Source organism: Cetorhinus maximus, chromosome 2 (genome assembly GCF_964194155.1).
Source record: "Cetorhinus maximus chromosome 2, sCetMax3.hap1.1, whole genome shotgun sequence".
Taxonomy (NCBI): domain Eukaryota; kingdom Metazoa; phylum Chordata; class Chondrichthyes; order Lamniformes; family Cetorhinidae; genus Cetorhinus; species Cetorhinus maximus.
The window spans coordinates 171,845,048-171,860,192 of NC_135880.1; the positions used below are offsets into that span (position 1 = coordinate 171,845,048).

The 15,145-nt window shown below is 43.5% G+C and overlaps 1 long non-coding RNA gene across 3 annotated transcripts in view; it reads right to left on the reverse strand.

Annotated features, from left to right (window-relative positions):
- The window catches only part of LOC144699670 (uncharacterized), a 72,402-nt gene that overhangs the window by 17,658 nt on the left and 39,599 nt on the right, over positions 1-15,145 (reverse strand). For 2 of the 3 annotated variants that reach the window (XR_013580585.1, XR_013580583.1), the window contains exon 1: positions 8,060-8,150. The exons of the other annotated variant lie outside the window; for it this stretch is intronic. This is a non-coding gene — a long non-coding RNA (uncharacterized LOC144699670). Of the gene's footprint in view, positions 1-8,059; positions 8,151-15,145 lie in introns of those variants that run through there. 3 annotated transcript variants of the gene reach the window in all.

The following is a 15,145-nucleotide window of genomic DNA, read 5'->3' on the forward strand; positions in this document are numbered from 1 at the left end:
TCCTGCCATTCACCACCCCTCGAGACACATTTTCGGTTTCTTTACTTGTTCCATTACCACTCCCTTTGGTCGTGCACCACGAAACCTTTTGTCATTTAGTCTCTCACCCTACACCCCATTACAGACCTTTGTTATTTTTTTCCTCACTCGTTACCACCCACCCCCTTCACCTCCCCCACTACCCACCTTTCATTTACAACCCTCCCTATCTCTGTAACCTCCTCTGGCATTACACCCCTCTGAGATCTCTGCCTCTTATCAAATTTTGGCCTCTTGTGCATCCTCAATTTTAATCCCACCATTGGTGGCTGTGCCTTCAGTTGCTTAGGACCAAACCTCTGGGATTCCCTCTATAAACCTCTCCTCCTCTCTGCCTTGCTTTCTTCCTTTAAGACACTCCTTCAAACCTACCTCTTTGACTAAACTTCTGGCTACCCGACCTATATTTCCTTAAGTGCCTCGGTGTCATATTTTGCTTTAGAATACACCTACAAAGCACTTTAGAATGTTCTATTACATTAAAGGTGCTATATAAATGAAAGTTGTGTTAAGTTCAGATTCAGATCAGCGCAGTAATTTAAAAATATATATACACACACACATTATATATAGAGTAATTCAACATTTCACACCTGAATTTTCCGGACTGAGGCTGTTGAGCTACATTAAGGTACAAGTTTCCCTTTCAGCAATCTTCACACCATATTTTGACAACAGGAGATTAAGAATGTCCAGTGGATTCTGGCACTGGAAATGTCTGAACATCAGTTGGGTTGAGTTACATCAGCTTTATAATGGAATTATGTCACACAATGTAAGTACGCTGGGCACAGTTAGCCAAATAACTTGCCATTATCGTTAAAACGCTAATTGAGTCTGCAGCCAGCCAGAGATTATGGACAGCACCAGCCAGGCTTGAAGCCTTCTCAAAGCCAGCATAGTTGGATTGTTGGGATAGTCTGAATACCACTTGGAGCTGATGTATCATTTTATTCAGTGGTTGACTGTAAACAACACTTTCAATGACTCCTCCTCCACAGCAATAATGGCAAGTCGTGTTTATCCTTTTTCGGCAATGATGGCGGTGAGGTTAAGTACCATTAAGTTGCAATACCTAAATATTGTTTACTTTTTGGCCCATATTTTGCTACCAAGTTAATGCTGCTTGCTGCTGTTATTGCGTGATTCATTCATAAATTTGGTGGAGGAGCAATACCATGTAAGCTGTGAATCGCCACAAGTTATTAGGCAATTTTGACAACTGAGTAACTCACCATAAGACCATAAGACGTAGGAGCACAAATTAGGCCATTCGGCCCATCAAGTCTGCTCCGCTATTCAATCATGGCTGATAAGTTTCTCAACCCCATTCTCCCGCCTTCTCCCCGTAACCTTTGATCCCCTTACCAATCAAGAACCTATCTATCTCGGTCTTAAGTACACTCAATGGCCTGGCCTCCACAGCCTTCTGTGGCAATGAATTCCATAGATTCACCACTCTCTGGCTAAAGAAGCTTCTCCTCATCTCTGTTCTAAAAGGTCTTCCCTTTACTCTGAGGCTGTGCCCTCGGGTCCTAGTCTCTCCTACTAATGGAAACATCTTCCCCACGTCCACTCTATCCAGGCCTTTCAGTATTCTGTAAGTTTCAATCAGATCCCCGTTGCCATTTCCAATGCTGGGTGGTCGGGTTTTATCATCAACTTTTTTGTAGCAGTTTGATATAACCCATTCAAGGGTTTGGGAGGAAAGGGAGCTTAGAGATGGGTTGTTAGTCATTAAAGACAGGCGGTTTGAGGATTTTTTTTTAAGGAGAGGGTTGGTCACAGCAAATTTGAGGGCAAGGCATTAAGAAGAAATGGAAGTTGGTTGGTCAGTAATTTGTCGGGAATAGAGCAGAGGGAGCAAGAGGTGGGTCTCGTGGATAATGAGCTTGAAAAGGACATGAGAGGAGAGTGGAGGCAACTGGAGAAAGATGAAAGTTCAAGGCTAGAGCAGAAGGACCCACTGGGCTATCAGCTATTGGCTAAAGGCCGGTAAGTCCCCTGGACCTGATGGGTTGCGTCCTATGATATTAAAAGGAAGTGGCTACACAGATAGTGGATGCACTGGTAATAATCTTCCAAGAATCCTTAGATTCTGGAAAACTCCCAGAGAATTGGAAAACTGCCAATGTAACACCCTTTTTCAAAAAGGGGGGAGACAAAAAAAAATACAGGTAACTCTAGGCCAGTTAGCTTAACATCTGTTATTGGGAAAATGTTAGAGTCCACAAAAGGTGTAATATCAGAGCATTTAGAAATACACAATCTAATCAAGCAGAGTCAGCATGGCTTCATGAAGGGGAAATCATGCTTGACAAATTTATTAGAATTCTTCGAGGACGTAACAAGCAGGATAGATAAAGGGGAACCATCAGATGTAATATATTTGGATATCCAAAAAGCGTTCGTTAAGGTACCGCATGGAAGGCTACTTAATAAGATAAGAGCCCATGGTGTTGGGGATAGTATACTGGCATGGATGGCAGATTGGCTAACTAATAGAAGACAGAGAGTTGGAATAAGGGGGGCATTTTCAGGATGGCAACCTGTAACTAGTGGAGCGCCACAGGGATCAGTGCTGGGGCCTCAATTATTTACAAAGTATATAAATGACTTAGATGAGGGAAGTGAATGTACTATAGCCAAATTTGCAGATGATACAAAAATAGCTGGGAAGGTAAGTGGTAAGGATGACACAAGGAGTCTACAAAGGGATATAGACAGGTTAAGTGAGTGGGCAAAAAAAGTGGCAGGTGGAATATAATGTGGGAAAATGTGAGGTTATGCACTTTGGCAGGAAGAATAGAGGAGCTGAATATTATTTAAATTGAGAAAGACTGCAGAAGGCTGCAGCACAGAGGGATTTGGGAGCCCCTGTGCATAAATCCCAAAAAGCTAAGATACAAGTTCAACAGGCAATAGGGAAGACAAATGGACTGTTGGCCTTTATTTCAAAGGGAATGGAGTATAATAAATAGGGGAGTCTTGCTAAAACTATACAAGGCACTAGTTAGACCACACCTAGAACACTTTGTACAGTTTTGGTCCCCTTACCTAAGGAAAGGTATGCTGACATTGGAGGCAGTCCAGAGAAGGTTCACGAGGTTGATCCCAGGTATGGAGGGATTTTCTTATGAGGGGAGGTCGAGGCCTATACTCATTGGAGTTTAGAAGAATGAGAGATTACCTTATTGAAACATAAGATTTTTAGGGGGCTTGACAGGGTAGATGCTGAGATGTTATTTCCCCTTGTGGGAGAGTCTAGGCCAGAGGGCATAATCTCAGAGTAAGGGATCACCCATTTAAAACAGAGATGAGAAGGAATTTCTTCTCTTAGAGGGTAGTTAATCTGTGGAATTCTTTACCACAGAAGGCTGTTGAGGCTGGGTCATTAATGATATATAAGGCTGAGATAGACAGATTTTTAATCAGTAAGGGAATCAAGAGTTATGGGGAAAAGGCAGGAAAGTGGAGTTGATGATTATCAGATCAGCCATGATCTCTACGCCTGTTCCTATGTCTTATGGTAAAGGAGGAAGGCCACAGAGACAGCTGAACGCATGGTCCCAATGCTAATGACAAAGATGTTCATGAGCCCACTGCACTTGTTGGAGGTTAGAGTGGAGGAGGAGGCAGTGGAGGAGTTTAAGGTGATCATTTGTAGTGAAGAATAGAAGCCAGTTGTTATCTCTATTCCATGATCATCCTGGAATGTAGAGAGCAGTTTTGCCAAGCAAGAGCAGGACCCGATAATGTTTTGCGTATTCCAACCAGATCTGATGATGATTGGCTAAATCAGTTATCCACATAACATTCAAGTCTACAACTCTTGGACTTAAGGGACTGGAGTTGAGCCCAATACCAGAGAAAGGAGCAGGGTAAGAAAGCACAATAGGGAAAAGGGCATCAAAAGTAGAGGCGAGGACATGATTGAGTAGGCCAGTATCTGCAGAAACATCAAGGTGGATGGAGTGTGAAAGGCTATGCAGTTGGGAATTGAAAGTAGAGTTATAAGTGACTTGGGGGTTGTTTATTTCCCAGGGACAAACACAGAGGAAGTGGGTTTGGGGGAGGGAAGGAGAATGTGGATGAAGAGTAAAAGAGGAAAATGATCTGAGAGGCAGAGACAGGAGAAATTATCATAGGGAAAAAAGAGATGGCAGAGACCTTGAACAAATATTTTGTGTCTGTCTTTACAATGGATCAATGAGTACTTTGTCTCTCTCAATGGGTACCTTGTCTCCATCTTCACTAAGGAGATGGATGATGCAGGCATTCTAGTTAAGGAGGAGTGTGAAATATGAGACACAATAAGCATAGGGAGAGAGGAAGTACTGGAGCGGCTGACATCCTTGTAGGTGGATAAGTCAGCAGGGCCAGATGGATTGTATCCCTGGCTGTTAAAGGAAGCCAGAGAGGAAATAGCAGATGCTCTGGGGATCATTTTCCAATCCTCACAAGATACAGGCAAGATACCAGGGAGTTGGAGGTCTGCAAATGTTTATTATTAAATTATTTTAAAAGGGTGCAAGGGATAGGCCAGAAAAATTATAGGCCGGTCAGTCTGACTTCAGTGGTGGGCAAATTATTGGAATCAATTCTGAGAGACAGGATAAACTGTCACTTAGAAAGGCACAGGTTGATCAGGGACAGTCAGCCTGGTTTAGTTAGGGGAAGATCGTGTCTTACTAAATTAATTGAATTTTTTGAGGAAGTAACAAGGAGGATTGATATGGGTACGGTAGAGGATGTTGTCTACATGGATTTTAGCAAGGTATTTGACAAGGTCCCACATGGCAAACTGATCAGCAAAGTGAGATCTTACGGGTTACAGGGGAAGGTGACAAGTTGGATCCAAAATTGACTCAGCAACAGGAAAGAAAGGGTAATGGTCGATGGATGATATTGCGGATGGAAAATGGTTTCCAGTGGTGTCCCACAGGGCTCAGTGTTGGGGCCCTTGCTGTTTGTTGTACATATTAATGATTTGGACATAAATGTGGGAGGTATGATTAGGAAATTTGCAGATGACACAAATATTGGCCGTGTAGTTGATAGTGAACAGGACAGTTGTTGTCCCAGAATGACATCAATGATTTGGTTGAGTGGGCAGAAAAGTGGCAAATGGAATTCAATCTGGAAAAATGTGAGGTAATACATTTGGGGAGGGCAAACAAAGCAAGGGAATATGCCATAAATGGAAGGGTACTGAGAGGAGTTGATGAAGTGAGAGACCCTGGAGTGTATGTCCACAGGTCCCTGAAGGTGGCAAGACAGCTGGATGAGGTGGTAAAGAAAGCATACAAAATGCTTTCCTTTAATGGGCAAGGCATTGAATACAAAAACAGGGATGTAATGATAGAACCGTATAAAACGCTGGTTAGGCCACAGCTGGAATTATGTACACAGTTCTGGTCACCATGTTACAGGAAGGACATAATTGCTCTGGAGAGAGTACTGAGATTTACAAGAATGCCGCCTCACCGTGTTCATCCGCTGGCAAATTCACCCGCGTTTTTTTTTTAAACTTTAATTTTGTCCACACTTCCCCTGAAGACACTCCCTCAAATTTCCCCAGGTACGGTTCCTCAGATTTCTGGTAGCCCTCCCACATGACCACCCTTTATATGGAGCCTCGACAGTGTGTGCCAACAGATAATTTGGCAGAAGAAGGTGAGAAATGTGAGCCTGCTCCAGTCATCACTGGATGAGCTATCCACCAGAGGGCACTAGAGTTCTGAAAACCTTCACTATTTACCAGATTACAAGGAGGATTGTAACCTGGATATTGCGTAAAATAGAATTTACAGCCTGTGGAGAGACCATTCACGCAATATCCATCGGTAAGCTTTAGACATTCTGCAGCTGGAAGGTCTGGAGGGTGTTTTCGACACCAGAAATAATATTCTCATTTGATAAGCTTTTTTTCTTTCGTTTTATTTGTTTAAAAAGGGTTTAACCACTGTTGGTTAATCTGATTTTTGACCAATGGCAATTTTTTGTCATCGCAAGATATTTTTTTGCTGAATGTGCCCTTGTGAAGTGCATTGTATTGTTACCAACACCACATAAACGCAAGTAGCTTTTGTCACTGGAGCAGAAACAGCCCACAAAATGGTGACTGGCAAAGCAGAGACCACAATCAAAACTAGCAGGCCCCAGGCATAACTTAGCAACCAGTCTTGACTAGTGTATAACAAGTTCTGAGTAAACAGTAATTCAGCTCAACGAAGATCAAAGAGTGATTAATTAAATGAAGAATGCATGAGAAACGTCTTTATCTAGACAGTGGTTAGTATGTAGAACTGACGACCATGGGGCAGTGGTTGAGATGAATGGCATGGATGCATTTAAAGGGAAGCCAGGTAAACACATGAAGGAGAAAGCAATGGGGATGTGGTAATATATTGAGATGAAATAACGTGGGAGGAACCTCCTATAGAACATAAACATCAACCTCAGTGATTTCCACCCTCCATCTCAATTCTTTATGCTCCCTCTCCCCTGGGTTCACTGCCATCTTATCCTCCCTCAGCCTCTCCCTTATGTAAACTCCCCAATCCATGTTTACAGCCACCCCATGACCTTGATCACATGGTCCGGCTGCTCCCATTGTGTAAATCATAGATAAGGCCATTTCCGATCACTTCTTTGTATCACCCTTCACACACATTCCCTACCCCATGTCAACCTACCCTTCCCCTACCCCCCAACCTCACCTCTTTCTATGACTATTCCTGGGCAAAAAAACTCTCTCCCAATTCACTTACCGCTGCACTTTCAAATCCAGCTCTAACCTTTCACCATCATGACATTCGTGACATTTCTGCAGCTCCCAATCTGCTCAAACGTACCCACCATCTGAAACCATGAATCTCTCTCTCACGCTGGCCTTTCCCCCGATATGAGCCACATCTCCACTCCCTTAAGTCCAAAGGAAGCAGACTTGAACAGATGTGACAGTCAACCGGTTCAACCATACAATGCCAGATCTGGCTGAACCACATAAAGAGCAATTGGGTCCTGTTCTCAACAGTTATCACTGCTCTCTATTCGGGGATCATCTTGGAATATGAAGAAAACCCCAGCTTTGCCAACTGAAAGCCCTTAGCCCATCTCCTTCCACCATCATTTCCAACGACTGCAAGGAGCATCTTTGTCATAAAAATTGAGGCCATCTGATTCACTCTCTGTGCTTCTTCCCTCCTTTCCCTAGTCCACTGGGCCAAACCTCTTTGAAAGATCCTGCCTGCCCTAGTCCTGCATTCTCATCTTTCTCTAGTTTCTCTACAATGTCCCTGCTTGCCCTCTCCGAGCTCATCTTCTCCACGATACACACTTCCTGCTCCCTCCGCCTTATTCCCACTAAACTGCTGACCACCCAGCATCCCCTGCTGGTTTTCGTATCAGCCGATATTGTTAACATTCTCTCTCTTCCAGCGCTGTACACCGCTCTTTTAAATCTGCCATCATCACCCCTCTCCTCAAAAAAATGACCCCAAGGTCTTTGCAAACTACCACCTCAGCTCCAACCTCCCTTTCCTCTTCAAAATCCTTGAACTGTTGTCACCTCCCAGATCTCTGCCCATCCATTCTGAAACTCCATGTTAGAATCATTCCAACCAGGCTTCCTCACCCCTTGCCACAGTGCTGAAATGGTTCTTATCAAAGTCACAATTGACAACCCGTTTGATTATGGTAAATATAAGCTATCCCTCCTTGTTGTTCTTGACTTGTCTGCAGCTTTTGACAGGTTATCACTTGCAATGGCCTCTCTTTCTCCTCCTGCAACATTGCCTCTGGCTTCCACCAAAGATCTGTCCATGGGTCCCTCCTATTTCTCACCCACACCCTGCCCCTTGGCAACACCACTCAAAAATACAGCATCTGTTTCCACATGTACACTGATACCAGCTCTACCTGACTACCACCATGCTCAACCTCGCCACTGTCTCTAAATTATCAGACTGCTTATCTGACATCCAGGGGTTGTGTAGTAATCTAATGAGTAATATACCTTTAAGACGAATGTTGTAATGGAAGATCACATGATCGTGGTATCCAATAGCAGTGTAGCATGGGATACCTCTGTAGTCAGTAGTCTTGAGTTAGAGTCTGAAGTGAAAAGACAGGGTCATGGTTGTAAGTACACAAGTGTAGCTGCTGAGTTCCTTTTGTAAATAAACAAAGTGTGTTTCTTCTAAGAATGATCCACTGACCTTCCCTGTCTTGGTACCAACTCAGTCACCCCGAAACAAGCGTGCAGTCCGGATCCTTTAGCCCCAACAAACCCGGGTACGGGATCCAACAAACTGGTGATGAGAGTAAAAAGCAAGAAAAGAAACAACAGGATGAGAAAAAGCAAGAAAGAATGAAGGAAATCAAGAGAATCGAAATCAGGCCGTACCTCGCACATAATTGCGAGTAAAGAAACATTTCCACCCTGATTGTTGAAGCAATCCCCTCAGAGCATGCTGCAATTTGGACCTTTCGATCCAGCCTCGGACGATTGGCCTCATTATGTTGAACGCCTCGCGTTCTTCTTCCAGGCGAATGACATTGCCGGGGAGGAGAAGAAGCACATGATCCTCTTATCCACGTGTGGGAGTAAGACATATGGATTAATTCAGAATTTGTAGGCATCCAGTGCCCGGGATTCGAAAAGTTTTGATGACTTAGTGAACCTTGGTAGGAATCATTACCAGCCAAAGCCCTCAGTGACGAAGCAACGGTTTAAATTTAACTTGAGGAATAGAGCCGTGTGGGGGAGACAGTTGCTTGTTATGTGGCAAGTCTGAAACAATTAACAAAATATTGTGAGTTTGGCACATCTATCAATGATATGCTTAGAGATCGTTTGGTATGCGGTATAAATGAAGATGTGATTCCAAAGAGATTATTATCTGAAACAAATTTGAATTTTCAAAAAGACATTGGAAATTGCTCTGGCAATGGAAGGTGCAGTGCAGAACTCGAAAGCCAAACCCCCTGTAAAATGGCGCCGATCTCCATGTTGGGTGGGGACCTTCAGCCAAAAAGAGCGCAAAAGCGCAAGGCTTTGCTCGGGGATTCAGCCACCACTGGCAGATAAATTAAAAAAGATACCTTAGCAGCGAAAACATGGCATAATGGTAACAGAGGTGGAAGCAGAGAACCTTGTAATGAACCACAGTTTTAAAAAAATCAGATGATTTTTTTTCTGTCAATGAAATGGACACCTCATGAGATATTGTAAAGACAGAATCAGGCAGACTTTCAAACAAATGCAAAAACCCAATGAGATCTAAAGCGTTGAAAAGCCTCAAGTAATAGATTCAGATGTTTATTCGTTGTCTAACTTAAAGGTAGGAAGAACAGAACCTATCCATATAACTATGAGAGTGAATGAGAGGCCTATCAGAATGGAGGTGGATACAGGAGCTTCCACTACGGTGATTGGTGAGCATACTTTTAAAAACCTGAATCATGGGGAGCGAAAACTAAATTTAGAAGAAACAGATGCCAAATTGAAAATTCACAAGGGAGAAGACATACAAATCAAGGGCATAAGTAAAGTCACAGTGCACTACAGAGGTCAAACAGTGAGATTACCCTTGATGGTGGTAGCAGGCAGAGGTCCAAGCATACTAGGATGAAACTGGCTGAGGGAAATCAACCTTGATTTGCCACAGAGATTCCAAAAGAAAAGTGAAAACCTGCGGAAAGACCTTCACACACGACCAATTTCCCTCCTGTCTAAATATGTACCTCTGGAAAAGTATGAAGAGAAACAGAAAGAGTGCTGCACTTCTCTAAATAAAGTGAAGAGTTGGCAGAGAAGACGTGATAATGCTTGATTTTCCAGGAGGCAGTATGCTAATGCAAAAAAGAGGTGGAAGAGCTGAAAAATCAGCTACGTGAAATCAAAGAGGCTTTGAAGGCAAAAATCGCAGAATTTTCTAAGAAGCTAACAGATGATGAAATCCTGGAAAACTCAACCATTAAATTCACTCAAGCCGAGCTTACGTCTGAGATTAGTCTGGCCAATGTGGAAGTCGAAAGGAAGGCCGAGAATAAAGTCGGTGTCACAAAGAAGAATGCCCGTCAAAAGAAGACATAGAAACATAAATAATACCATCTTTCTTGGCAGCGTATGAGTACACTTTCATTCATAGACCCAGAAGTCAAACTGCAAATGCTGGTGCACTTAGTTGTTTGCCCATGCAAATAAACGATGAGGATGTTCCAATTCCTCAAGAATTCGTTCTACTATTGAACTTCCTGGATTCATCACCACTATATGCTAGACAGGTTAGAGATTGGACAAGTCAAGACCCAGTCTTATCCAAAATATGAGAACAAGTTCTTCACGGTTGGTCACAAGAACAGGGATCTGATGAAATGAAATTCTGATGAAACCGTATTTTCAGAGAAGATACAAAAGAACCAGCCAGGAAGGTACCTTATTGTGGGGAGTACGAGTGATTGTTCCTCCAAAAGGACGAAAGGCATTGTTGTCTGAACTTCACAGTACACATCCAGGAATTTCCCGAATGAAGGCAATAGCACACAGCTATCTATGGTGGTGTGGGATGGATGGAGAATTAGAGAACTTAGTGAAAAGTTGTATGCAGTGTCAGCAAGTGCAAAAGTTACCTTCAACTGCTCCATTACACCCTTGGGAGTGGCCATGATGGCCATGGGTGCTTTTGGGCTATGTGGGACCTTTTATGGGAACAATGTTTCTACTTATCGTCAATGCTCACTCAAAATGGATGGACATGTATGAAGTGAAGTCGCCAACATCTTCTTCTGCTACAATTGACAAGCTACGTCAAAGTTTTGCAATCAATGGGCTACCAGAAATGGTCGTAGCAGACAATGGAATGATATTTACAAGTGCTGAGTTTCACCGATTTATCAGCCTCAGTGGTATTACTCATGTAAATACTTCAACGTGCCACCCTTCTTCAAATGGACTAGACGAGAGAGCGGTCCAGACGTTCAAATCTGGTATGAAGAAATTGTTTGGAGTTTCAATAGTGAATAAACTAGCACGTTTTCTTTTCCATTTTAGGACCACCCCTCATACAACAATAGGTGTCACACCTGTGGAATTGTTGATGGAGCGCCATCTCTGATTGAGATTGAGCCTAATTATGCCAACTTGCGGGAGAAGGTGGAAAGAAGTCAGGGAAGTCAGAAAACGGGACATGGCTGGTGCAGTCGTGACAAGACGTTTAAGGTAGGAGAGAAGGTATATGTGAAGAATTTTTGAGAAGGACCAACACGGTTGTTTGATGAAATAAGCATAATAACTGGATCTCTTTCCTACCAGGAGAAAGTGGAAGATCAAGTCATATGGAGACATGTGGATCATATAAGAAAAGGAGAAACAAAATACCTAGAAATGATTCCACCAGTGTTTGTGACTGAGTCAATGTCTCCTGTTGAAAGAACTCAACTGAGTACAGTTGTGTCTGAAGGGTCGATTGTACCTGAAAGAGTTGAGGAAATAGATTTGCAGGTACCTACCGAAGAACCTGAGACAACTACAGTGAGGGAGGTTCCGGATAAAACATCAGAAGCTGTAGAGCTGAGAAGTTCTACACGCATAAGGAAACCCCCAGAAATACTGACTTAAAGTACTCATCTGTGTGAAGAGTTTGATATTTTGAGAAAAATTGTAAATTGTATTTCTGAGTAAAGGGGAAGGGATGTAGTAATGTGATGTCTAATATAACTTAAAGATGCATGTTGCAATGGAATATCACATGACCTTGGTATCCAACAGCAGAGCAGCGTGGGCTACATCTGTAGTCAGTAGTCTTGAGTTAGCGTCTCAAGTGCAAAGATAGAGTTTTGAGTTGTAAGCACAAAAATGTAGCTGATGAGTTCCTTTTGTAAATAAATAGAATGTGTTTCTTTCTAAGAATGATCTACTGATCTTCTCTGTCTATACTACCAACTCGGTCACCCCAAAACAAGCGTGCAACCTGGATCCTTTAGCCCCAACAAACCAGGGTACAGGATTCAAGCTAAAAGCAAAATACTGCGGATGCTGGAAACCTGAAACAAAAACAAAAATAGCTGGAAAAACTCAGCAGGTCTGACAGCATCTGCGGAGAGGAACATAGTTGACGTTTCGAGTCTGTATGACTCTTCACCAGAACTAAGGAAATAGAGAAATGAGGTGAAGTATAAGCTGGTTGAAGGGGGATGGGACAGGTGGAGCTGGATAGAGGGCCAGTGATAGGTGGAGGCAAAGAAGAGATTGCCAAAGATGTCATTGACAAAAGGACAAAGGGGTGTTGACAGTGTTGATATTATCTAAGAAATGTGCTAATGGGGACATTAAACATCATGAACTCTCTCCTCCATCCCCACCCCCTTTCTGATCCCCATTTTTCCAATAATTTATAATTTAAAAAATATATTTTTTTTCCCCCACCTATTTTTAAATTAATTTCGATCTATTGTTTTATCTCCACCTTTTAGCCCATTTCGATCCCTTCCCCTCACCCCACCCCCACAGGGCCATCTGCAACTTGCTTGTCCTGCTTGCTACCCTTAATGTCCCCATTAGCACATTCCTTAGATAATATCACCACCATCAACACCCCTTTGTCCTTTTGTCTATGACATCTTTGGCAATCTCTTCTTTGCCTCCACCTATCACTGGCCCTCTATCCAGCTCCACCTGTCCTACCCCCCTTCAACCGGCTTATATTCACCTCATTTCTCTATTTCCTTAGTTCTGATGAAGAGTCATACAGACTTGAAACGTCAACTGTGTTCCTCTCCGCAGACGCTGCTGAGTTTTTCCAGCTATTTTTGTTTTGGTACAGGATCCAACAGGTTATTTAGCCCAGTTTGCTAGATGGCTAGCGTGTGGTTCAGAATAATGCCAACAGGGTGGGTTTGATTCCTGTTCTGGCTGAGGCAGACTTGGGTCCAGCTTCCTTAACCTGCCCTGAGAGAGGGCACACCACCACTGACAAAAAACTGCCAAGAAAACAGCTCAGAATGGGACATCAGCAGACAATGAATCAAGGACATGTCAGCAGCAGGGCACACATGGAATAGAACGCCCATTCCAGGATAATTGAAAATATTCTCCAACTAAATATAGGGAAGACTGATGTCATTGCCTTGGCCCCATTGCCAATGCCCCTCCTTTAACATCAGTTCCATATGTCTCTCAGGCAACTATCTGAGGCTGAATTTTGCAACTCTGGTGCCATTTTTAATCCCGGGATGAGTTTCCAGTCACATATCTGCTCCATCACTAAGACTGTTTATTTCCATTTCCGTAACATTGCCCAACTCCACCCCTGTCTCATCACACCTGCTACTGAACACCTCTTCCACACCTTTGTTACCCTGGCCAGCCTCCCACTCCTCTCCTCCATAAACTTGAAGTCATCTAAAACTCTGCTGCCCATGTGTTAACTCGAACAAAGTCCCGCTCACCCATCACCCCTATGCCAGTTAAGTAACAACTTGATTTTAAAATACACATCCTTGTTTTCAAAAACATCCATTGCCTCACCTCTCCCTATCTGTGTAATCTCTTCTGACCCTACAAATCTCTGAGGTATCTACGTTCATCTAATTCTGGTCTCTTGAGCATCACTGACTTGAATTGCTCCACCAGACTTCAGCCAGTGAGGCCCTATAAGCTCTGGCATTCCTCCTTGAATCTCTCCGTCTTTCTTGCTCGCTTATCTCCTTCATAATGCTCCTTAAAGCCTTCCTTATTGCCCTGGTTTTCGATCATCTGCCCTCATGTCACCTTCTGAGGCTCAGTGTCAAATTTTGTTCTTTAATGCTCCTGTAAAATGCCACGGGACATTTTAACATGTTAAAGGTGCCATATAAATGCAAAATGTTGTTGTTTCCCACCTTTTTATTTTTTCCATGGTGTTCTGAAACTCTTCTCTTTAATAGTATGCATTTATTCTGCACTCTCCTTTCTACAAATAGCTTGCATCTCTTTCTGGCCCCCACCTACTCTTGCTTCTTGCACTTTGGCCCTTCTTGAACTCTCTGCTCCTGAATTCCTTTATGGACTTTAGGCCCTTCATGTCATTCTTATAGATGTAGGGCATTACTGGCAAAGCCAGCATTTGTTGCCCCTGAATTGACACAACTGAGTGGCTTAGAGGGCAGTTAAGAATCAAACACATTACTCTGGGTCTGGAGTCACGTGTAGGCCAAATTGGCAGATTTCATTCTCTGAGCATTAGTGAACCTTTCAGTGGGCCTTCATGACAATTGATGATAGTTTCATGGTCACCATTATTGAGACTGGCTTTCAATCCCTATTTTAAAAAAAATTAATTGATTTTAAGCTCCACCAGCTGCCATGGTGAGATTTGAACTCTTGCCCATAGTGTATTGGTTTGGGACTCTATATTACTAGTCCAGTGACATTACCACTGCACCACTGTCTCCCCTTTTCATAGACCAGTGAATGCCCTATCCACCCAACCACCCACCATAATTTTTTCTAGTCTTTATAAAATGTCACTCAACTTAAGGACCTGGGAGGCCACAAAGCGTCTGGGACTCTCAGTGCAAATCTGGGATGATTCTGCTCTAAGTGTGGTAGCTGGCGGGATAAAGGACATTTTACCCACTGACAGCAATGGCGGGTTTTCGCATCATATCATCCCAATCCCGCCTCATTAATCACATGTTCCCAGGAAACACGCCGTTTCACTGGCGGGCGGCCTCTGATTCGCCCGCCATGCCATCGCCTTGTCGCTTCCTCACGCCGGGCACCATATTTAAAGTGCAGCCACATGCACACTTCTCATTGCTTCCAGCCCATGATGGCTGCACAGAAGGTGTGGTCCCAGAAGGCAAGAAGACTGCAGCACCCAATTCAGTGACCATCCCTGCTACGCCTTCTGGACACCGTTGGAGCCCACCGCAATGTCCTCTAACCTCGCTCTGGCTGCAGGAGACCCATCAGTGTCACCACTCTGGCTTGGGAGAAGGTGGGAGTGGCGGTCAGTGCCAACACTGCACCCATGTTGGCCATCCAGTGCAGAAAGAGGACGAATGATCTCATCCAGGATAAGGCAACCATCTCATCACTCTAAACTCACACACACAG